The sequence below is a fragment of the Choloepus didactylus genome, chromosome 5 (assembly GCF_015220235.1).
Source record: "Choloepus didactylus isolate mChoDid1 chromosome 5, mChoDid1.pri, whole genome shotgun sequence".
NCBI classification, from domain to species: Eukaryota; Metazoa; Chordata; class Mammalia; order Pilosa; family Megalonychidae; genus Choloepus; species Choloepus didactylus.
Window position 1 is genome coordinate 80,835,897 of NC_051311.1, and position 22,966 is coordinate 80,858,862.

At 37.0% G+C, this 22,966-nt stretch overlaps 2 long non-coding RNA genes across 2 annotated transcripts in view; one reads left to right on the plus strand and one right to left on the minus strand.

Moving 5' to 3' along the window:
• LOC119534217 overlaps positions 1–22,966 on the plus strand; it is a 192,144-nt gene that overhangs the window by 68,248 nt on the left and 100,930 nt on the right. The window lies entirely within an intron of this gene.
• The window catches only part of LOC119534216, a 217,297-nt gene continuing 210,705 nt past the window's right edge, over positions 16,375–22,966 (minus strand). The window contains exons 5-6 of the long non-coding RNA XR_005216985.1: positions 17,301–17,359; positions 16,375–16,532 (exon numbers count right to left, since the gene is read on the minus strand). This is a non-coding gene — a long non-coding RNA (uncharacterized LOC119534216). The remainder of the gene's footprint in view (positions 16,533–17,300; positions 17,360–22,966) is intronic.

Genomic DNA, 22,966 nt, shown 5'->3' on the forward strand with positions numbered 1-22,966 from the left:
TGAGAGAAACACTGGCAAAACTAAAGGAAGCAATTGATGTTTCCACAATAATTGTGGGAGACTTCAACACATCACTCTCTCCTATAGATAGATCAACCAGACAGAAGACCAATAAGGAAATTGAAAACCTAAACAATCTGATAAATGAATTAGATTTAACAGACATATACAGGACATTACATCCCAAATCACCAGGATACACATACTTTTCTAGTGCTCACGGAACTTTCTCCAGAATAGATCATATGCTGGGACATAAAACAAGCCTCAATAAATTTAAAAAGATTGAAATTATTCAAAGCACATTCTCTGACCACAATGGAATACAATTAGAAGTCAATAACCATCAGAGACTTAGAAAATTCACAAATACCTGGAGGTTAAACAACACACTCCTAAACAATCAGTGGGTTAAAGAAGAAATAGCAAGAGAAATTGCTAAATATATACAGACGAATGAAAATGAGAAAACAACATACCAAAACCTATGGGATGCAGCAAAAGCAGTGCTAAGTGGGAAATTTATAGCACTAAACGCATATATTAAAAAGGAAGAAAGAGCCAAAATCAAAGAACTAATGGATCAACTGAAGAAGCTAGAAAATGAACAGCAAACCAATCCTAAACCAAGTATAAGAAAAGAAATAACAAGGATTAAAGCAGAAATAAATGACATAGAGAACAAAAAAACAATAGAGAGGATAAATATCACCAAAAGTTGGTTCTTTGAGAAGATCAACAAGATTGACAAGCCCCTAGCTAAACTGACAAAATCAAAAAGAGAGAAGACCCATATAAACAAAATAATGAATGAAAAAGGTGACATAACTGCAGATCCTGAAGAAATTAAAAAAATTATAAGAGGATACTATGAACAACTGTATGGCAACAAACTGGATAATGTAGAGGAAATGGACAATTTCCTGGAAACATATGAACAACCTAGACTGACCAGAGAAGAAATAGAAGACCTCAACCAACCCATCACAAGCAAAGAGATCCAATCAGTCATCAAAAATCTTCCCACAAATAAATGCCCAGGGCCAGATGGCTTCACAGGGGAATTCTACCAAACTTTCCAGAAAGAACTGACACCAATCTTACTCAAACTCTTTCAAAACATTGAAAAAAATGGAACACTACCTAACTCATTTTATGAAGCTAACATCAATCTAATACCAAAACCAGGCAAAGATGCTACAAAAAAGGAAAACTACCGGCCAATCTCCCTGATGAATATAGATGCAAAAATCCTCAACAAAATACTTGCAAATCGAATCCAAAGACACATTAAAAAAATCATACACCATGACCAAGTGGGGTTCATTCCAGGCATGCAAGGATGGTTCAACATAAGAAAAACAATCAATGTATTACAACACATTAACAAGTCAAAAGGGAAAAATCAATTGATCATCTCAATAGATGCTGAAAAAGCATTTGACAAAATCCAACATCCGTTTTTGATAAAAACACTTCAAAAGGTAGGAATGGAAGGAAACTTCCTCAACATGATAAAGAGCATATATGAAAAACCCACAGCCAGCATAGTACTCAATGGTGAGAGACTGAAAGCCTTCCCTCTAAGATCAGGAACAAGACAAGGATGACCGATGTCACCACTGTTATTCAACATTGTGCCGGAAGTGCTAGCCAGGGCAATCCGGCAAGACAAAGAAATAAAAGGCATCCAAATTGGAAAAGAAGAAGTAAAACTGTCATTGTTTGCAGATGATATGATCTTATATCTAGAAAACCCTGAGAAATCGACGATACAGCTACTAGAGCTAATAAACAAATTTAGCAAAGTAGCGGGATACAAGGTTAATGCACATAAGTCAGTAATGTTTCTATATGCTAGAAATGAACAAACTGAAGAGACACTCAAGAAAAAGATACCATTTTCAATAGCAACTAAAAAAATCAAGTACCTAGGAATAAACTTAACCAAAGATGTAAAAGACCTATACAAAGAAAACTACATAACTCTACTAAAAGAAATAGAAGGGGACCTTAAAAGATGGAAAAATATTCCATGTTCATGGATAGGAAGACTAAATGTCATTAAGATGTCAATTCTACCCAAACTCATCTACAGATTCAATGCAATCCCAATCAAAATTCCAACAACCTACTTTGCAGACTTGGAAAAGCTAGTTATCAAATTTATTTGGAAAGGGAAGATGCCTTGAATTGCTAAAGACACTCTAAAAAAGAAAAACGAAGTGGGAGGACTTACACTCCCTAACTTTGAAGCTTATTATAAAGCCACAGTTGTCAAAACAGCATGGTACTGGCACAAAGATAGACATATAGATCAATGGAATAGAATTGAGAATTCAGACATAGACCCTCAGATCTATGGCCGACTGATCTTTGATAAGGCCCCCAAAGTCACTGAACTGAGTCATAATGGTCTTTTCAACAAATGGGGCTGGGAGAGTTGGATATCCATATCCAAAAGAATGAAAGAGGACCCCTACCTCACCCCCTACACAAAAATTAACTCAAAATGGACCAAAGATCTCAATATAAAAGAAAGTACCATAAAACTCCTAGAAGATAATGTAGGAAAACATCTTCAAGACCTTGTATTAGGCAGCCACTTCCTAGACTTTACACCCAAAGCACAAGCAACAAAAGAGAAAATAGATAAATGGGAACTCCTCAAGCTTAGAAGTTTCTGCACCTCAAAGGAATTTCTCAAAAAGGTAAAGAGGCAGCCAACTCAATGGGAAAAAATTTTTGGAAACCATGTATCTGACAAAAGAGTGATATCTTGCATATATAAAGAAATCCTACAACTCAATGACAATAGTACAGACGGCCCAATTATAAAATGGGCAAAAGATATGAAAAGACAGTTCTCTGAAGAGGAAATACAAATGGCCAAGAAACACATGAAAAAATGTTCAGCTTCACTAGCTATTAGAGAGATGCAAATTAAGACAATGAGATACCATCTAACACCGGTTAGAATGGCTGCCATTAAACAAACAGGAAACTACAAATGCTGGAGGGGATGTGGAGAAATTGGAACTCTTATTCATTGTTGGTGGGACTGTATAATGGTTCAGCCACTCTGGAAGTCAGTCTGGCAGTTCCTTAGAAAACTAGATATAGAGTTACCATTCGATCCAGCGATTGCACTTCTCGGTATATACCCGGAAGATCGGAAAGCAGTGACACGAACAGATATCTGCACGCCAATGTTCATAGCAGCATTATTCACAATTGCCAAGAGATGGAAACAACCCAAATGTCCTTCAACAGATGAGTGGATAAATAAAATGTGGTATATACACATGATGGAATACTACGCGGCAGTAAGAAGGAACGATCTGGTGAAACATATGACAACATGGATGAACCTTGAAGACATAATGCTGAGCGAAATAAGCCAGGCACAAAAAGAGAAATATTATATGCTACCACTAATGTGAACTTTGAAAAATGTAAAAGAAATGGTTTATAATGTAGAATGTAGGGGAACTAGCAGTAGAGAGCAATTAAGGAAGGGGGAACAGTAATCCAAGAAGAACAGATAAGCTATTTAACGTTGTGGGGATGCCCGGGAATGACTATGGTCTGTTAATTTCTGATGGATATAGTAGGAACAAGTTCACAGAAATGTTGCTATATTAGGTAACTTTCTTGGGGTAAAGTAGGAACATGTTGGAAGTTAAGCAGTTATCTTAGGTTAGTTGTCTTTTTCTTACTCCCTTGTTATGGTCTCTTTGAAATGTTCTTTTATTGTATGTTTGTTTTCTTTTTAACTTTTTTCATACAGTTGATTTAAAAAAGAAGGGAAAGTTAAAAAAAAAAAAAAAAAGAAAAACAAGGAAAAAAAAAGATGTAGTGCCCCCTTGAGGAGCCTGTGGAGAATGCAGGGGTATTCGCCTACTCCACCTCCATGGTTGCTAACGTGACCACAGACATAGGGGACTGGTGGTTTGATGGGTTGAGCCCTCTACCACAGGTTTTACCCTTGGGAAGACGGTTGCTGCAAAGGAGAGGCTAGGCCTCCCTATGGTTGTGCCTAAGAGCCTCCTCCCAAATGCCTCTTTGTTGCTCAGATGTGGCCCTGTCTCTCTAGCTAAGCCAACTTGAAAGGTGAAATCACTGCCCTCCCCCCTACGTGGGATCAGATACCCAGGGGAGTGAATCTCCCTGGCAACGTGGAATATGACTCCCGGGGAGGAATGTAGACCTGGCATCGTGGGATGGAGAACATCTTCTTGACCAAAAGGGGGATGTGAAAGGAAATGAAATAAGCTTCAGTGGCAGAGAGATTCCAAAAGAGCTGAGAGGTCACTCTGGTGGGCACTCTTACGCACACTTTAGACAACCCTTTTTAGGTTCTAAAGAATTGGGGTAGCTGGTGGTGGATACCTGAAACTATCAAACTACAACCCAGAACCCATGAATCTCGAAGACAGTTGTATAAAAATGTAGCTTATGAGGGGTGACAATGGGATTGGGAAAGCCATAAGGACCACACTCCACTTTGTCTAGTTTATGGATGGATGAGTAGAAAAATAGGGGAAGGAAACAAACAGACAAAGGTACCCAGTGTTCTTTTTTACTTCAATTGCTCTTTTTCACTCTAATTATTATTCTTGTTATTTTTGTGTGTGTGCTAATGAAGGTGTCAGGGATTGATTTGGGTGATGAATGTACCACTATGTAATGGTACTGTAAACAATCGAAAGTACGATTTGTTTTGTATGACTGTGTGGTATGTGAATATATCTCAATAAAATGAAGATTAAAAAAAAAAAAAAAAAAGATCATGGTTCTGCAGTCCATAACAGTTTCAAACCAGCACATGAACATTGTTGACTTTGGCTCATTAATATTGCATGCTGCCACTTTGCTGAATTTGTTTATTAGCTCAAGTAGCTTTGTTTTCGTTTTCTCAGGATTTTCCAAATATAAGATCATATCTTCTACAAATCATGAGTTTTACTTCTTCCTTTCCAATTTGGATGCCTTTTATTTCTTGCTGAATTGCTCTGGCTAAAACTTCAAGGACAATGGGCACTTGTCTCATTCCTGATCTTTCAGGGAAGGCTTTCAGTCTCTCACCATTAAGTATTATGCTTGCTGTGTGTTTTTCATATATACCCTTTATCATATTGAGAAAGTTTCAAGTGATTTTATCAAAAAAGGATGTTGAATTTTGTCACTGAATTTTGACAAATTTCAGGATGCTGAATAGCCTGTCAGGATGCTGAATTTTGTCACACTGAAAATGCTTTGTCCGTGTCTACTGAGAAGATCATTTGATTTTTCCCTTTCAATTTGTTAATATCTTGTATTATATTGGTTGAGTTTCTCATGTTGAACCACCTTTGCATGCCTGGAATGAACCCCACTTGGTCGTGGTATATGATTCTTTCGATTTGCAAGTATTTTGTTTAGGATTTTTGCATCTATATTCATTAGAGAGATTGGTCTTTAGTTTTCCTTTCTTGTAATATCTTTATCTGGTGTTGGTATTAAAGTGATATTAGCTTTATAGAATGAGTTAGGTAGTGTACTTTTTCTTCAACTTTTGGAAAGAGTTTGTGCAGGAATGGTGTAAGTTCTTTTTGGAAAGTTTGGTAAAATTCCCGTGAAGCCATCTGGCCCTGGGCTTTTATTTGTAGGGAGCCTTTTGATGACTGATTGGATCTCTTTCTTGTGATTGGTTTGTTGAGGTCTTATATTTCTTCTTGGGTCAGTCTATGTTGTTTATGTGTTTCCAGGAAATTATCCATTTATTCTAAATTGTCTAGTTTGTTGGCATACAGATGTCCATAGTATCCTCTTATAGTTTTTAAATTTCTTCAGGACCTACATTAATGTCCCCCATTTCATTTCTTATTTTGTTTATTTGGATTTTCTCTCCTTTTACTTTGTCAGTCTAGCTAAGGGTTTTTCAAGCTTGTTCATCTCAAAGAACCAACTTTTGGTTATATTTATTCTATGGTTTCTTTTTTTTGTTCTCCATATCATTTATTTATGCTTTAATCCTTATTATTTCTTTTCTTCCACCTGCTTTAGGGTTAGTTTGCTGATCATTCTCTAGCTTCATTAATTATTCAGTTAGGTCTTTTGTTTAACTCTTCTTCCTTTTTAATGTATGCATTTAGAGCTATAAATTTCCCCCCTCAGCACTGCCCTCACTGCATCCCATATGTTTTGATATGTTGTGTTCTCATTTTCATTCATCTCTGGATATTTACTGAAATCCCTTGCAATTTCTTATTTGACCCACTGATTTTTTAGGAGTTTGTTGTTTAACCTCCACATATTTGTGAATGATCTACTTCTTTGTTGGTTATTGATTACTAGTTGCATTCCATTAAGGTCAGAGAACGGGCTTTGAATAATTTCAATCTTTTTTAAACTTATTGAGGCTTTTTTTTGTGCCCCAGCATATGATCTATCCTGGAGAACATTCCATGAACACTAGAGAAGACTGTATATCCTGGTAATTGGGGATATAATGCTCTATATGTGTCTTTTAAATCTAATTCATTTATCATATTGCTTAGTATCTCAATCTCCTTATTGGTCCTCTGTCTGTTGTTCTATCTATAGAAGAAAGTGGTGTATTGAAGTCTCCCACTATTTTTGCAGAAACATGTATTTCTCCCTTCAGTTTTGCCAATGTTTGTCTCATGTACTTTGGAGCACCTTGATTGGGTACTGTTCCAGTTTGCTAATGCTGCCGGGATGTAAAATACCAGAAATGGATTGGCTTTTATAAAGGGGGTTTATTTGGTTACACAGTTATAGTCTTAAGGCTATGAAGTGTCCAAGGTAAGGTGGTACCTTCACTGAAAGATGGCTTATGGTGTCCAGAAAACCTCTGTTAGCTGTGAATGGATGTGGCTGGCGTCTGCTACAGAGTTCTGGTTTCAAAATGGCTTTCTCCCAGGTTATTCCTTCCTAGGCTGCAGCTCCTCAAAATGTCACTCCCAGTTGCTCTTGGGGCATTTGTCCTCTCTCAGCTTCTCTGGAGCAAAAGTCTGCTTTCCAAGGCCTTCAAAATATCTCTGTAAACAGCAGATCCTCTCTTAGCTCCTGTGTGTTCTTCAAAGTGCCCTTCTTGATTGTAGCAAGCTCGCTCCTTCTGTCTGAGCTTATATAGTTCTCTAGTAAAGTAATCAAGGCCCACACTGAATAGGCAGGGCCAAACCTCCATAGAAATTGTCTAATTAGAGTTATACCTATAGTTGGGTGGGTCACATCTCCATGGAAACAATCAAAGAATTACAATCTAATCAACACTAATACCTCTGCCCACACAAGATTGCATCAAAGATAATGGCATTTTGGGGGACATAATACATTCAAACTGGCACAAGTGCATAAACATTTATGATTGTTATTTCTTCTTGGTGAATTGTCCCTTCTATTAATATATAGTGTCCTTTGTCCCTTATGACATTTTGCATTTAAAGTTTATTTTGTCTGGTATTAGTATTGCTACTCCTGCTCTCTTTTGGCTGCAGCTTGTATGGAGTATTTTTTTCCGTCCTTTCACTTTCAGTCTCTTTGTGTTGCTGGGTCTACAATGAGTCTCTTTTAAACAGCATATTGATGGATCATACTTTTTAATCCATTCTGCCAATCTGTATCTTTTAATTGGGGAGTTCAAAGTTATTAGTGTGAAGGTAGTTCTTGAATCAACCATCTTATCCTTTGGTTTGTATTTGTCAGATCTATTTCTACCCCCTCTCACTCTCCTTTTTCCTTTAAGTTACCCTTACTAATACTTTTCAGTTTTGTGCCCATTTCCAGACCACTCTTTCTTTTTTTCTCAGCTGGTAGACCTCCCTTTAATATTTCTTGAAGGGCAGGTCTCTTATTAACAAATTCTCTCAGCATTTGCTTGTCTGTAAAAATTTTAAATTCTCCCTCATTTTCGAAGGAGAGCTTTGCTGGATAAAGAATTCCTGGCTGGCAATTTTTCTCTCTCAGCATATTAAATATGCCATACCACTGCCTTCTTACCTCCATGGTGTCCACCAAGTAGTCAGTGCTTAGTCTTATGTGATTTCCCTTGTATGTAGTGAATCACTTCTCTTGCTGCTTTGAGGACTTTCTCCTTCTCTTCAGCATTTGACAATCTGATTAATATATGTTTCAGAGTGGGTTTATTTGGATTTATTCTATTTGGAGTTTGTTAGTTATCATTGATTTGCATATTTATGTCATTTACAAGGGTTTGGAAGTTTTCCCTAACTGTGTCTTCAAATACTCTTCCTAGGCCTTTACTCTTCTCTTCTTCTGGGATACTAAGGATTCTTACATTTGTGCACTTCATGTTGTCCATCACTTCCCTGAGATCCATTTCATTATTTTTTATTTTTTTCACCATTTGTTCTTTTGTGTATTTGCATTCAATTTCCCTGTCCTCTATTTCACTTATTCTTTCTTCTGCATCTTCAAATCTACTGTTGTGTGTCTCTAGAATATTTTTAATTTGATCAACAGTACCTTTTATTTACATAAGATCTGCTGGTTTTTAATTTACATTGTCAAATTCTTCTAGAGTCTTCTTGATGTCCTTTACGTCTTCAGTCAACTCATTGAAGTTGTTTTTGAGATTTGTATGTATTTTTTTGATTAATTGCTCCAAGTTCTGTGTCTCCTCTGGCTTTTTAATTTGGTTGCTTGGCTAGTCCATATCTTCTTGGCTGTTCATGTGCTTTGTGATTTTCTGTTGGCTTCAGGACATTTGCTTATCTTGATAAGGTTATTTTAGGAAATGCAGGATTATTTGAAATATACATATACATATACGTATACATAGACATAGACAGAGTCACAGCTTGTTGGAATGCACTTTCCCTGTATTCCCAGCTGATGGTACTCTTTTTTTTTTTTTCATTTTTATTGAGATTGTTCAGATACCATACAATTATCCAAAGATCCAAAGTGTACAATCACTTGCCCCTGGGTACCCTCATACAGCTGTGCATCCATCACACTTAATTTTTGTTCAATTTTTAGAAACTTTTCATTACTCCAGACAAGAAATAAAGTGAAAGATGAAAAAAGAAAAAAGAAAAGGAAACTCTAAACCTCCCCTATCCCTAACCAACCCCCCTCAATTGTTGACTCCTAGTATTGATATAGTACGCTTGTTACTGTTTATGAAAAAATGTTGAAATACTACTAACTGTAGTATATAGTTTGTAATAGGTATATAGTTCTTCCCTATATGCCCCTCTATTATTAACTTCTAATTGTATTGTCATACATTTGTTCTGGTTCATGAAGTGATTTTTAGTATTTGTACAGTTGATCATGGACATTGCCCACCACAGGATTCAGTTTTATACATTTCCATCTTTTGACCTCCAACTTTCCTTCTGGTGACATATATGACTCTGAGCTTCCCCTTTCCACCTCATTCACACACCATTTGGCGCTGTTAGTTATTCTCACATCTTGCTACCAACACCCCTGTTCATTTCCAAACATTTAAGTTCATCCTAATTGAACATTCTGCTCATACTAAGCAAGAGCATCTACATTTCTTCCACAAGGCAGGAGGGAGAGTCAAAGAAGGTAGAGAGGCAAAAGAAAGAGGAAGCAAAAAAATGACAGCTAGGAAGCAGCAAAAGGAAAAATAATCTTAAATCAAAGTAGAATAAAGAATCAGACAATACCACCAATGTCAAGTGTCTAACATGCCTCCCCTATCCCCCCTCTTATCTGCATTCACCTTGGTATATCACCTTTGTTACATTAAAGGAAGCATAATACAATGATTCTATTAGTTACAGTCTCTAGTTTATGCTGATTGCATCCCTCCCCCAATGCCTCCCCATTTTTAACACCTTGCAAGGTTGACATTTGCTTGTTCTCCCTCGTAAAAGAACGTATTTGTACCTTTTATCACAATTGTTGAATACTCTACATTTCACCAAGTTACACAGTCCCAGTCGTTATCTTTCCTCCTTTCTTGTGGTGTCTCACATGCTCCCCACCTTCCTCTCTCAACCGTATTCATAGTCACCTTTGTTCAGTGTACTTCCATTGTTGTGCTACCATCTCCCAAAATTGTGTTCCAAACCACACACTCCTGTCTTCTATCACCCTGTAGTGCTCCCTTTAGTATTTCCTGTAGGGCAGGTGTCTTGTTCACAAAGTCTCTCATTGTCTGTTTGTCAGAGAATATTTTGAGCTCTCCCTCATATTTGAAGGACAGCTTTGCTGGATACAGGATTCTTGGTTGGTGGTTTTTCTCTTTCAGTATCTTAAATATATCACACCACTTCCTTCTTGCCTCCATGGTTTCTGCTGAGAGATCCGCACATAGTCTTATTAAGCTTCCTTTGTATGTAATGGATTGCTTTTCTCTTGATGCTTTCAGGATTCTCTCTTTGTCTTTGACATTTGATAATCTGATTATTAAGTGTCTTGGCATAGGCCTATTCATATCTCTTCTGTTTGGAGTACGCTGCACTTCTTGGATCTGTAATTTTATGTCTTTCATAAGAGATGGGAAATTTTCATTAATTATTTCCTCTATTATTGCTTCTGCCCCCTTTCCCTTCTCTTCTCCTTCTGGGACACCAATGATACGTACATGATTGTACTTTGTTTCATCCTTGAGTTCCCGGAGACGTTGCTCATATTTTTTCATTCTTTTCTCCATCTGCTCCTTTGCGTGTAGGCTTTCAGGTGTTTTGTTCTCCAGTTCCTGAGTGTTTTCTTCTACCTCTTGAGATCTGCTGTTGTATGTTTCCATTGTGTCTTTCATCTCTTGTGTTGTGCCTTTCATTTCCATAGATTCTACTAGTAGGTTTTTTGAACTTTTGATTTCTGCCGTATACATGTCTAGTGCTTCCTTTACAGCCTCTATCTCTTTTGCAATATCTTCTCTAAACTTTTTGAATTGATTTAGCATTAGTTGTTTAAATTCCTGTATCTCAGCTGAAGTGTACGTTTGTTCCTTTGACTGGGCCATAACTTTGTTTTTCTTAGTGTAGGTTGCAATTTTCTGTTGTCTAGGCATGGTTTCCTTGGTTATCCAAATCAGGTTTTCCCAGACCAGAACAGGCTCAGGTCCCAGAGGGAAGAAATATTCAGTATCTGGTTTCTCTGTGGGTGTGTCTTAGAAAATTACTCCACCCTTTGATGCCTCGGGTCACTGTGCTTTTCTGCCCAGCAGGTGACGCCTGTTAGCCTATAATCCTTGACTGGTGTGAGGAGGTATGGCTGTGTTCCCCCAGGCTCTGGGGTCTGGTTCTCAATGGAAAGGGCCCCACCCCTTTCCTCCTAGAGAAGACAGACCCCTCAGGTGGAGGTCATTAGCATTTCAATGGTCTCGCTCTCTGCTTGTGGTGTCTCCACCCTTCCCGGAGTCACAGCCCTGGAAACTGAAAATGACTGGGGCTTTCTCCACTGAGCCAAAAAAGAAACAGATAGTTCCCTTCAGATGGAGTCCAAGGCGACCCTCTGGCTCTCCCAGGTTAGTCATCACCCAAAGCCTCTGTCTGTTTTTTGGGGCTGCGTACCTGTAGTGAGCAGTTCACACTCGCTAGTTAAAACCCCAGTTGGAGCTCAGCTGAGCTGTATTTGCTTACTGGGTGAGAGCTTCTCTCTGGCACCATGAGGCTTTGCAGTTCGGGCTATGGGGGAGGGGGTCTCCCAACCTGGTTCCACAGGTTTTACTTACAGATTTTATGCTGTGTTCTCGGGCATTCCTCCCAATTCAGGTTGGTGTATGATGAATGGACGGTCTCGTTTGTCCCCCCGCAGTTCTTCTGGGTTATTTACTAGTTGTTTCTGGTTTTTTGCAGTTGTTCCAGGGGGACTACTTAGCTTCCACTCCTCTCTATGCCGCCATCTTGTCCCGCACTTTGATGGTACTCTTGAGCCACCTCTCACCCTTAAGTCAGCTTCCCCCAACCTTCAACTGTGTGCTGGGCAGAAGCCAAACCAGTGGAAATGCAATCAGTGCACCAGTTCTCCATGTGCACTGGGGACTGCCAGCCCTGGGGATGCTGTGTGGGCCCTATGTAGTTCAGCAGGAAGTCTGCTTAAGGGCACCATGGCTCTGGTGATTCCCTCTGAGTGGATCACTCTCAGACTGTGCATCTCACCCTCCAGTTCAAACGTGCCCCACTCCCTGCCTGCCATGTGCCCACAAGCTGGGGTGTGGGAGGGGCTCTTGGTGCTTTCTTGTGGTGCCCTCACCTATCCTCACCTCTCGTCCATGCACACCATGGACTTCTGTTGAGGGAGAATAAATGCAGTCAACACTGGTCCGCTGTTTCCAGGGTTCCCTCACAGGAGCTCTCAGCAATGTGACTGAGGAGGATTATCTCCCCACCTAATTGCTGAGATGGGTGCACAGGACTGGAGAGCTGCACCTTCCCCTGCTCAGCAGCTGTCTCACTGCTGCAGCCCCTAGTGGCATTCCACTGAATAAACTCACACCATCCTTTGAGATGCAGTTTCTTTGCTTTTTTGTCCAAGTCCCCACCACATATTGTAGAAGTCCCTCTCTGGCTGCCCACACCCTGAAACTGCTGTCCTTGGGATTCTCTGCCTATCCTCTAGTTTCTTTCACAGAGGAGAAGTCTGCTTTGCCTCACCTATTCTGTCATATTTTTGGAAGTCCATGAGGAGCCTTAGATGTCACCAGCTAGAAATCTCACACCCAGTGAAAAATAACTGCTCAGTTAGCAAAGCCTGGCAGTCAGCAGATAGGATGTTTTTGGAAGACTCATCTGGATGGCATGCAGCATGACTTGTAGCAATATCTAGGGTAAGCAGCTTTTTTGAGGCTGGAAAGCTTGCTTTCTCCCTAGGTTGGCAGTGCTCTAGTGCTGGCATGCTGTAATCCTTGGAGTTCCTTGGCTTGCATTTCTGCCTCATGTCACATAGTGATTTCATGTCCTTTCTCTTCTCTGCTTTATATTGTTGTTCATCTAAACCAATGTTCCTGTTTTCTTATGCTTTGGTTAGTTTACAAGTTGCTCATTGATAAGTCATATGCTTTATGTTTTCTGGACTGATATTGGTATACCTTGGGGGACTAAACAGAACAATCCAGAACTGAAAATTATCTAAAACTTACTTGGGAAGCTATAAAAAGTTGAATTAAATAACTATAGAATTTTCCAGTGCCTTTTCTACATTTTCAGTTTGTAACTTATGAGTCCTCTTTTTGTATAATTCAGGGTGTGATAATATTCACAACTTTCTTCCATGAAGGAAGCAGAGAGAAGTGGCTAATGGATATAGTTTTAAGTTCTCAAAGAAGCTTCACTTGGGCTCCATCGTCACATCATTTTGAGTCTTAGGTTTTGGCAGAAAAGTAACTAATGACCATTAAATTAGAATGATGTTATGAAGAGAGCAATTTATGAAAAGATAAGAGACTTGGTTCCTAATGTATTTTTACCCACTTGGTTTCAGTTTATTATCTATGAAACGAGGGATGTGCACATGGTCAGGATCTCAAATATCTTCTTCAGAAACAAAGTTCTAGGACTATGAAGAGGAAAGTTTCAAAACCAGACCCAGAGATACAACTGCCCACTTCTCCTTCCTGGTGCTACTGGGTCCAGAACCTCAGAGAGAAAGGTCTTCAATGAATGGGAACTCAAGGATATCATAGAATAGACACACTTCCTTCTTGATAATGTTACAATAACTATGTTCAGTGATAGTGGCAATGAGAGTCCCTTGGAATAGCATTGCTTGGACTTTTGCATGGCTTCAAGGGTGAAGTTACCAACACTGCCTCTACATTAAAAGAGGCCATTGACTTCAAAGACATCAAACTATCAGTTGTTCTAAGGAATTATTACAGAGTGCTCAAGGGTATATTGACTGACACAAAGGTTAATTGGATAAAGATAGATACGTAAGATTATATAAATATGGATGTATATACAGATAGTGCTTTGTAAAACAAAAGAAGTAAACAATCTATTTTATATCTTTTATCAAAAATTGGATAAAAATCAAGATACCTTTTGGTAAGGTTAAGAATTAATTGTTATGAGTATTTCTTTCCCTGAAAAAATATTCTGTTTGTCATCTAATGACATTTTCCTCTTAGCTTTGGGATACTTTATAACCAGGTCTCTGGGGGGAAACTCTCAATTTGAAGAATATTTCCTCTTCTTAATTACACAGTAAATCAACCAATCCAGGCATTGTTGGAATGATATGTCCTTAATTTTTTTATATAAAGATATGTATATGTGGCAAGAAATTCATCTCTGCTAAATTTCAAGTTTTGTTTCAAGAGATATAACTCTGATTTGGGCAATGTTCCCAGAAGTTCTTTGGGGAAAATAACACATTTCAAAACTGCAGGGTTTCAGTTGCATTTGGTTAAAACAATCATTTTTGGAATCGTGGTTTTCTGTTTCTGTGTTTAAAGAACTGTTCTTTGTATTTGAGTTCAGATTTGAGAGATGGAAATTATGTGGACTCCAGGCTGTATAAACTCACAGTTAATAGGCATAAGTGTTGAGTTGTAACATCAGCCAAATATACTCACATATTCTCATTTGAGTTTAGAACAGTGATCTCCTTATCCAAGATAGTGCCAAGATAATGAAAACTAGATACCTAAAGTGGTTGCTTGGAGTTATGTACCCCAGAAAAACATGTCCTTAAACTTATTGCATTCCTGTGGGTATGAGCTCTTGTAAATAGGACTTTTTGATGAGGTTACTTCAGTTAAGGTATGGTCCATCTTAAGATGGGTCTTAATCCTATTATTGGAGGCCATATAGAGAATGCCACATAGAGGAAAGCCCTAGAAAGAGGAAGAAACAGAAAGTCAATGGAACTTGGAGGAGAAAGGAGAAGACATTACCATGTGTAATGCCACGTGATGGAAAGTCAAGGAAACTCAAAGATTGCCAGCCAGCCAGAAGATACCGACCCAAGAGGAAGCAAGCCTTCTAGCCTCTGAAACCATTAGTCAACCAATTCCTGTTGGTAAGCCAACCCATTTAATGGTATCTGTTTTAGCAGCCAGGAAACTAAAACATCTAGGTAGCACAGCTGGCTTTAGGATAAACATTACTCTTAAAAATATCTACTTCTACCCTGAAGTAGAATGTAGTCTTTTTATAACAGCAAGATGTAAAATTATATTGTGCTCTCAGTAGCTGCATCCACTTCCACAAATGGGTAAAGTGAGACAGCAGTGACCCCAGAAGAGATGTGAAGACTGAATTTGGTAAGGGTGAAATATGTAATTGTTTTTCCACACAACATCAGTATTTTAGAGAGGAAAGAAAATGTTTAAGTGTTTATCAATGATAAAAAGTGTTTAAATTTAGCATTGACCCAATATTTTTTTTCTTCAAACTAGTATATACAGTCAAACACTCCCTAGAGAAAGTAGAAGCAGGATGTGAAAAACACCCTTACAGGCCTTTATACGATATAAATTAAAAAAAAAACTTAGAATGCATCATTAAATTTTGAACTCGTAACATGTTCCAGATAAAACAAAAATGACATTGATTCATTTCTACACCTCCTTAATCAAAATTCTTTGAAATACTATCCTCCATTATCAAGAGAAAAATACTGCAAAAGGAAAAAGAGAGTGCATGATTCATGATGTCTTAATGAACTGTTGGCTGCACAGAAATACTAAAAGAAAGGCAGTTCAGAAAGACAAAGGGTTAGATCAAACTCTGTAGTGCTAGGGATTCTGGTCCAAAATTATTGATACTGCTTTTCAACTGCAAAATAAAGGTACTTACTAACAGTGAAAGAGGAAAAAAATGAAACTTTAAAAGAATTTAACTTTTCTGTTTGAAATAATGGCTAAAATAATTATTTTCTACAGATTCTTCTTTATTTTATACAAGTTAGTACAATCAAAATATTAACTTTAGACCCTCATACCTCACTCAAAAGATATTTTTCCCAAACTCAACCTCAGCAACAATACTCAACACAAGTTGAGACTGCACATGAAGATCAAGTTTTAAATACATAGCTGTTAAATTTTATTACTTTTAAAATAGAAAACAGTGTTTCAAATTAAAGAAATCGGGTTTTTATTCTTTTTCATTCTTGTAAAATCATGGCTTTCAGTACTTGGGTCCACCCTATCTGGCGCTAAACAGAGAAATGAGTCTCTTTGGTGAGAAAGTGAGTTTTATTACAGATGCACATGTAAGAACTGAAGTAAATCTTTCCAAGACCAGTTTGAAGTGAGAGAGAGGACCTGGGCTTTATAGCCCAAGGAAACAAAGAAATGAGAATGGTCCAAAGGAAGACAGAAAATAAGAAAGAAAACTAAGTAATCATCACAGGATTCATTAAAATTGTGTAATGGTCACCTGCTTTATTCTTGTTTGGTCAGCATATCCTGTTATCTTATAAGTCCTCTTCTCTTTGTTGACTATCCAGGCTCAGATTTTTTGTCCTTCAAGTCAGGAAAGTGCTGATTTATTAATCCATATGGTGTTTCTGGCACTGTTCCATTCTGCTTTAGGATGTTATCTCATTTCTGCAAGTAAAGCTGAGGTGGTCTGGTTAATGTAACCAGGAACAAAAAGTAAACTTTTGAGATTAGATCAATGGAAGGCTATTCCAGCAAGAGCTTTGAATCAAAGCTGCTTGAATGAGGAGATTATAATAACATTTTCTAGCTACTAACAGCTATACCAAGCATTTTCCAGCTAAAGGATTATATTGAGCATCCTTCCAACTATCCAGCTATCATATAGAACTTTGAAATATAGTTTTCTTTTCAATATTGCTACTAGCTAGTATATATATGCAAAAGGTCAATAAATAACAATTTTAAAGCCTTGTAAGTGGAGACTAAAAATATTCTATACTTCCATAATCCCAATATGATCTAATAGTGACAGAAAAAATCTATTTCTTAATGAAATTTCAAACACAGCTACTTTGGTGAACTATTTACATTACAACCCAATCAGAACACATTCTATTAAAAGTAAACTTGGCATACGTGAAATTTGTCATGAACATGATAATGACTGAACAAGCATTTGCTGAGTACTTTCTATGTGCCATACCCTAAAGGAAATATAAACTGAGTAAGACACAACCCACTGCTCTCAAGGTATCTAATATATTCTAAAGACATAAGAGAAGTACAAATAACTATAAATTAACAATATTAATTTCATTAAGTGTTTTCACTTATAATGCCCAAACCTAGTTAGACATGACAACAGCAAGATTGCTTTGTGTTTGTATGAATTTTCAGATTCATTTCAAACAATGCTAAAAATAGAAGAAAAACTTCGACACCATTTTCAACTTACTGGAAAAACTAAGGAGAATTCTTAATCAACTTTATTCTCATTTCTTCTTCACTCTTCTCCTAGAATTAAGAAATAATTTTGATAGGCATATCTCACTAAATAGCATTGTATTTGTGATATTACTGCTCATCCTCTTTTATTAATATTCAGTTTATAAATGTAAGCTTTAGTTTTTGAAACATTCTTGAAATCACTTAATTGAAAACATGCTAAAAGATTTTGTTTTTGACCCAATATATTCATGACCACTCAAATCATACTGCTAATAAAAAGACTACCAATCTCTCAGCTAGATAAGTCTGTTAAAAATGAATACCATGTTAGATAGATATCCATAATGTGGCAACTAGATCAATGAAACCTTTTTAATGAAATTTCTCGAACTGGATAAAGATTAGTAATTTGTCCTCCTTTTTATCATGAGATGACATGGATATTATACACAGAATTGTTAGCTTTATTCAGAGCAAAATAAGCCTGCACTTTCCAACTGCATTTTTTAATTTTAGCCAGTAAATTACTTGTCTTAAGGGAGACCGTGTGCGTATTTTTACTAGATAATCAGAAGTTGAAATATTGAGCCTGGAACTGTTGAACATTTATAAGCAACCTATAAATAGGTAGCGTTTCTCTCCCTATTCTAAATGTGAGAAAACTGAAGTTTGGGGAGAATAGGTTACTTGCCTAAGGCTCAAGATAAAAAAAAAATGACAGGCCTGGGCTTGGAAACGAGACCATCTGAGAGCTGAGCCAACATTCTTAATCACTGTAATATAGCACTTCCCCCAAACATAAACATCCCTTTAATTTAACAAGCACCAACTATTTTCCAACATACCATGCAGGAATAGGCCTGACTTCATATATCGTTGTCTAAAGAGGTACTATGTACTTTGTATATCCAATTAGAGAATAACCAATCCAGGTGAACTAGTAAAAGATTACTTGGAATATCATTAAAATGTGTGCACATGCGCACACACACACACACACAGACAATAGCAAAGATTTAGTTGAGAAAAACAGAACCCATTATAAAATCTATATTTTATAACAAGTACACATACTTATACACACATATAATACAAACAACAGGTTGTGGTTCTATTCTGAATAACAAATCCTGCCCCTCCCCCTCACAATTCAGAGACACTTATAAAATATGTCTGGCTCCCTAATAAGAATTCCTTTGTGATAGCTGTTTCTACCCTCCCCTGACCCATTTCAGCACATCACACCAGGCTATGGCTCATTTTAATTTCTGCCAGTTCAAACAGATCTGGTGACTGTTCTATAACACCACATACGCTACTTGCAGTGAGGTATCTTGTTGAACCTTTGAAATTGCTCAAAATTAAGCCTTAAAATACAGACTAAGTATTTCTTTTCCTATTTGTAGATCTATACACATGTAACAGAGGTGTGGCTCTTTCCAACTCAAGCCTTCAAAAATGTTTGTTACAAATATACTTCTTATTTGTGCCACTTGAGTGAAACATAGTTTATAAATCTTCCTTGGACGGGAATGAAAGAGAACATCTTCCAGAGTGGATACCACCTGAGAGATCCTCCGCACTTATTGCTTAGAACCGCAGCTCTGTGCAGTGGCAATCTTGTTGCGGTAATCATTTGTGAGGTTTGTCACAAGTAATGTGTTGTTTGAAATAACAAAAGATCTCAGAGAGTCTTTGCTGATCATTCTAACTAGTCTTTTCTTGACCATTCCTTCCCCGTTACCTTCTTTCTCAGAACTTTGTTTTCTCAAAAACACTTCATTTTGTATTTTCTAAAGGGTATATATTTGATTGATTTTTGTGCATCTCCTCCACTGAATTGTGAGTTCTGCTAGGTAGGGACCAGGCTATCTTACTAGTATTATACCTCCACTGCTTAACACAATGCCCAATCTCTATCAATATTTGTGGAATAAAGAAAGAATGAATAAATCTTGTCCTCTCTAGTTTTGTCTTCCACAGTGATGCCACAGTTGAATTTCTGAAATACAAATCAGATCCTTTTTTTTTCATCTTAAAACTTTCCAATGGCCTATGTTTCCAAACCATAACCATGCTACTCCATACAACATAAAAACATCAGCTCTCTACTCAAATTTCAGCCTCTTATATATGACTAGCAAATGCCCACTTGTCCTTTAAGAGGTGGAAAGGGTTCTACTGTATTTTTTCAGTGATGTCTTCCCTAAGATTCCCCAGTACAATTAGATTCTCCTTTGCCTATGTTTTCACTATATTTTCCCATATTCTCATTATAGCAATTGTCATATTATATTTATTGTTTACTTTAGTTTCTGTGTTCCTACCAGACTATAACCACCTTATGTTCAGGGATTGCTGATTTCATCTATACATCATCAGTATTTAATAGCATTGCCTATCTCAAAAGAAGTCCTCAGTAAAGACATAGTAAATGAGAGAATAAATGAAGGAATTAATGGAGGCCTCATTATTACTTAATGCCCAAGCTAGGATTAATGGGAAAAATCTTTCGATACTTACTTTTTCTCTGTAGGATGAAAATAAACTCAACCTAATTCAAAGTATTATTCTAAGAAATGATTTAAATGCACCCTTTAAATTGACTGTTCTATAAATGCATCCTCAAGATTTTTACATATTAACAGCAATTTATAAGCATGAATTCAATTTAGATTTCTAAATCAGAGAGTTTGCAAACAGTATGATTTTAAATTGTTCATTATACTGTACAATAGAGAGAGGATTTTTTTCCAGGAAGCATGCTATGAAAAACAGTGAATCTTATCATATTTCACTATTCTTGATTCTATGCTGCAGAACTGCCACATACTGATATTTTAGTAAGAAAATCTCCTGAGATGGTGTCTAAGATAGATTCACCATCTACTAAACTCTTTAAGAACTGATACTATGGAGTCATTAAATTTTAGTGCTGGAAGGGCCCTTAAAGAGCACAGTAAGTTTTCAGCATATTTTTCTCTTCCTAAGATTTATGATTCAGAATTAGAAGAAAAACCAAAGATAACTTTGTTACCTTTATCATGTGCAGGGGTGGTTGTTGTAAATACCTGGGCATATGCTATTTCTGCAAAACCTGTGTTGTAGTATTGTTTGCAGACATTTTTCCAAACAATGACTTTGAGGAAAGTGATATGTTCTCCTTCCATGGCTTCTTTCGGCATTCTATCACCTAGAATGTGGTGGTGAGACTTCGTGGTACATGCATATAAAAGGCAAAACCCCAAGGTGGTTACACAACCACATAGAAGCAGCATGGGCCCTGATATCTTAGATTCACCATTTCAACCCTGACTAGATTTTAACCCAAAAAAGAAATAATCTTTTATCTTGTTTAAGCCACTGCTATTTTGGTCTTTGTTATAGCATCTGAATCTGCATCAAAATTAATATATCCTAGATTTTCAAAATCCTTACAGGCAGGAAACACATCTTCTTTATCTTTGTATTCATCACAGAGCTTAGCTAAATGCCTATCACATAATAACTATTCAATGTTTGTTGCCTTGAACATACATTTCAAAGTGTTCGTTGAGTAACATGATCATACAAGAGGATAAACCACCAAAAGGATAAAATGGGATCATACAAATAGATAAGCCCCTCTACTAAGCCCTGTTCAAATTGCATATTTGTGAAAGAAAAAAAAATGATTATTTTATGTCACTGAGTTTTAGGGTGTTTTGTTAAGCAGATTCATAACCAGAACAATCATTATCCCACTCCTTTTTATATCCTTATTAAATAAAGTGACTCGTACTGTAAATAAGGGGCAATATAATAATTATTTAAAGCCTCTGCAGTTCAAAATCATGAGATTGTATTGAGAATCCTCCACTTACTAGCTGAATTGACCCATGGCAAGTAATTTAACCTCTCTGAGTCTCAGTTTATTCATTATTAAAATGAGGATAATAATGATAATAATACTTCAAAGTATTATTGTAACCAATAATTCTTAAACACTGTCAGGATACTTTTTGCAAATTACATGAAATTTAGTTCACATGGCTGTAGATAGTGAAGGTGAATTATTGCTAACGTATCTGTTAAGTCCAGAAATAGTGTATTTATTGGGGAATCTGAATCCATTTCTCTGTAATTTTATCAGTTCTGACACAGCCTCTGTGTGTCAGCTTTATCTTTGGACTAACTTTCCCAATAGATGCAAAATAACCCCCTCACATCTACATCAACAAAGACAGAGCACATCTGTTTTCCTGAAGGCCCAGGAAAAGTCCTATACCAGGCGGACTACCAGAAATAACATGTACTTGGCCCTGCATTACCCAAATCAATCTGTTGGGCTAGGTATCTATTCCTATAGTTGAACATTAGATGAATCACACTGAAACCACATGGCTGCTATCCAGTAGGGTGAGGATGTTTATTTTTTTAAATGTTGGAGTCATTCTGGTCTTCTTTCTTACTTTTATGTCCCACATCCAATGGGCAAAATCCTGTTCATTCTACCTTTAAAATATAACCAGAATCCAACCAATTCTCCTGCCTTCCACTGCTTCCACCCTGACCAAGTCGCCCTCCTTTGATGCCTGCATATAACAATAGCTTCCTACTGATCTTTTTGGTTATTCTTTTGTTCCCCTTCAGTCTATTCTAAATATTGATTATCATTTAGAATCTTCTAAAGCTAAAACCAAAGTCAGACCAGGTCACTGCTCAAAATCTCTCAGAGCAACCACGCCACGGTCCTTACAGAGGTCTACAAAGTCACGTGATCTGGTCCTGTTTCCTCTAAGACCTCATTTCCTTTTCCTCTTCTAATCATTAACCTTACCTCCAGTTATGCCCCTAATATTCCCAGTAAGCCCCTGTCTCGAGGTCTTGGCACTTGCCCTTTCCTCTGCTGCAATGTTCTTTCTCTAAGAATTAGCACAACTCTTTTCTCACCTCTTAAATTTTGGCTCAAATATTATCCTGTTGGTAAGTGCTTTCCTGGGGACCCTATCTAAATTGCAACCCACTAAACACATTTCCTATTGCCCTTCCTTATCTGATTTGTCTCCATAGCCTTTTTCATTAATGTACTATCTTTACTTATTTATCTTATTTATTATCTGCCTCTTTCCACTAGAATGTAAACTCTGTGAGGGAAGAGTTTGTCTTTTTGTCCACTCCTGTATCTTCAGTGCTCAGAATTGTGCCTGACACACAGGACCATCATTAATATTTATTGAATGAATGCATGCATACAATATATAGTTGGAAGGAAAGGCGTACGTAAATCCACGTGGTTGGCATATCTGACTCTCAAGTCCAGCTCAGCTAAAACATCTTATTTACAGTAAGTATTAGGCCCAAATATGTTTCTCTGGAGATCTGTGTTTCATCAATTTTGTAGATGGAGATTATTTTTATTTTATAATATTCTATTTTAAATACAGTCAAACTTCATTAACTTAGACTGTACTAATTTAAAATTTATGATAATTAAACCTAAGCTGTGCACTATGAAGAGGGGATTAATCAAATTAATAGTGTAAACAAAATTATAGGGGAAGATATTGGATTTCTAAATAAGAATCATTCTTATATATTTTAAACAAATGTTTATATAGAGGTTTTTTATTATATTAATTCATTAAATGAAGGCACATAGGACCTCTTCTGGGAATGGTTTGAGAACAAGTT